The sequence below is a fragment of the Triticum dicoccoides genome, chromosome 4B (assembly GCF_002162155.2).
Source record: "Triticum dicoccoides isolate Atlit2015 ecotype Zavitan chromosome 4B, WEW_v2.0, whole genome shotgun sequence".
Lineage (NCBI taxonomy): Eukaryota > Viridiplantae > Streptophyta > Magnoliopsida > Poales > Poaceae > Triticum > Triticum dicoccoides.
In genome coordinates this window covers 275,460,733-275,463,809 of record NC_041387.1, presented here as the reverse complement: position 1 = coordinate 275,463,809, position 3,077 = coordinate 275,460,733, and positions in this window count along the sequence as shown.

The following is a 3,077-nucleotide window of genomic DNA, read 5'->3' as shown; positions in this document are numbered from 1 at the left end:
CTCTAATGCAAGAAGTATAGAGAAGAATAGGCGATATCTAGTGATCAAGGGGGGGGGGGCTTGCCTGGTTGCTCTAGCAAGAAGGAGGGGTCGTCAACTCCGTAGTCGAACTGGGGTCGCCGACAGTCTCAGGGTCTACCGGAAAGAAGTAACAGAGGAGGAACACAATAAATAACAGAGCAATCAAAGCATCACAAAGCGTAACATGGCAATACGCGGTGCTAGGTGTGCCCTAACGCGGTAGTAGGTGATACCGATGAAGGGGGGGAACATCCGAGAAAGTATCCCCGGTGTTTCGCGTTTTCGGACAGATGAACCGGAGGTGATATGTTGCAGGTTCACTATGCTAGGGACGCGTGGCGGACTAACAGGCTGCGTATCTGGATTCGTCTCGTCGTTCTGAGCAACTTTCATGTACAAAGTTTTTTTATCCAAGTTACGAATTATTTTATATTAATTTTCAAAGTTATATTCATTTTCTGAAATTATTTTAATTCGAATTAAAAGCAGAAAATACTTTTGTCACCTAGTGCTACTCTAGCCCAACTGTATGACAGTGGGGCCGGTGGGGACATGTTTACCCAGTCAAAGGTTGACTGGTCAACGTATGAACAGTGCCAATGGGTACCACGTGTCATTGCCTTTACTTCAATTAGATGATTTTAGCTGTTTTCTTTTAGACAGCGGGGCCCAACATCAGTGACTATTAGTAGTAGGATGGCATTAACAGCAATTAGATCATAATCTAATTAGTCCCAACCCCATATAACAGTGGCACTAGACATCCATTATGTGGCTGTGCTCACGCACAAGCACACACAAGGGGCGCTGACGGCCATTGCCAAGCACCAACAACATCTAGCGGCAGTAGTATATCAGCGGCGGCATGAGCAGCAACTGCGCATGGGCAGCCGCAGCAGTGCGCAGCACAGGGCAGCAGCAAGCAGCGACGACAGTCGGCGGCTGCGGGCGCGCGCATGCGAGGGGAACAACAGCAGAGGAAGTAGTCGCAGCAGTAGTGGCGCAGTAGCAGCAGGCAGAGCATCAGCGCCGGGCGCGGCATCGCACACGCGGATGGCGCTGGCTACGGACGTCGGGCACGGCCGGGGCGGCCAAGGTGCAGGCGTGCATGGGCGCAGCAGGAGCGCGGTCTAGCGACACGGGAGGAGAGCTTTGGACGCGGCGACGACGAGCATGGGCCGGCAGTGGCGAGCACGGCAGTGGCGAGCACGGGGAAGCACCTACGGCGACCAAACCGAGCAATGGTTCGAGCCATCCTAACGAGGACACCACTCCGCGTCTGTAGGTGGTACGGGCGTGAGCTAGGGTGGCCAAAAAAATTGGACTATGGCGGCGATTAGCGGTGATCGATGCGGTGCTCGACGAAAGCTTCGTTGCGGAGCACAAGCAAGCAAGCCGCGTGCTGAAATTGATCCGTAGGAGTGCCTTGAGCACGCACGCATCACGGGCAGGTCCAGAGAAGCGCGGCGTGCTCGACCTCATCGGCCATGGCGGACGGTGGTACGGCAACACATGAGGACGGCGCTATGGAAGGAAATCGAGCATGGGTTGAGAGGGAAAACGATGATGAGCTCACAGCGAAGCTCGAAGAAGGCTCGATGATGCCGGAGCTCGTTGGAGAGACGTGGATCGAGCGACGATGACCGGCGGATGTAGTCGGGGAAGGAGGCCGATGGAGACGGCTCGAGCGCGCTCCGGCTCGACCTGGCGTTTGCAGTCAGTGAAGAAGAGGACCTCAGTGCTCCTGGACAGTTTTGGAATGGCGAGGGGGAGCCAATGGCCGCGGCGACGGAGATGTGGCAACGACGAGCCCGCTCGGGCAAACGAGATAGAGAGGGAGGCGGCGCGAGAGGGAGAAGGTGGGGCTAGGGTTCGCCTGGGGGTCGCGGGCTCGACCTTTATGCTCCAGGGGAGCCGGGGGATGGCCGGCACGCGGCATGGTGCAGCCATGGCCGGTGGATCCCTGCCACGATCCCCCCTATGAATAGAACGTAAGGGATGACTGTGGGGGTGGGCTGGGCCTGCACTGTGGCCATTAGGGCCCAGTGCAGCAGTAGCAGTTTCTCTTCTTCTCTTCTTTTCTTCTACTTTTGTGTTTTCCTTTTATTTAAACTATTTTCTATTTTCTTCTGTAGTAAAATAGTTTTATAAAAGAAAGAAACTTGCAGCTAAATTAGTATTGTAATTTAGGCCACTGCCATAATTAGTTTTAGCATTTAAATAAAATATTTTGCAACATTTATTATTTAAAACATTTAAATATTTGTTTTAGCCACTGTTTTAATTAGTCTAGGCATTTATATACTTTATAAAAATGTTGTTTTACCACCATAATTAGTTATGGCTTATTTTTCACCTGATGAACATTTTAGTTTTCATGTTTGAGAATTTATTTATTTCACTTTTGATTTGAATTTGAATTCGAGGTTGAAATATTTCTTAATTGTTTTTCTTAGGGCATAATGATGATGACTTGGCGTCGTTAGCGTGGAGTTACTATAGCATGATTATCCGAGCGTCACAAATCTCCTCCACTACAAGAATCTCGTCCCGAGATTTAAGCGGTGGAGTAAGGGGGGAAGGTGCCGGTAGCGAAAAACCTAACGAGTCTTCTCGGTCTTGGCTGCCCCTTTCGAAGAGGTTGATCCCTTTCGTTGATGTCTTCATTTCTCTTCTTCAAGTCACCATGATCAAGTCGTCATCCTTTCTTTGGGATCTCCATCGTACTTACGAAAGAATAAAGAGTGGGCATTCCAGGAGAACAGACCTCTGCAAGGTCGACTATCTGGTCGATAACATCGGGGAGGGTGGCGGATAGCAACTCTCGAATTGAAGCTTAAGAAAATACCGTGAGTAAAGTAAGAAGGTGCAAAATAGAAGTTTCAAGCACATAGGCAATCGTTCGTTGCCTGAAACAAAGTGTGGAAGGGGTTCAGAGCAATGGGGATAAGTATTGCGTCTGATAGCAGAACTGATGATCTCTAGTAAGGTGGCTCGTGAATTACTTACGAGGCCACGTGCGAGGAACAACCTTGGCAACAGGGGGTTTACCGGAG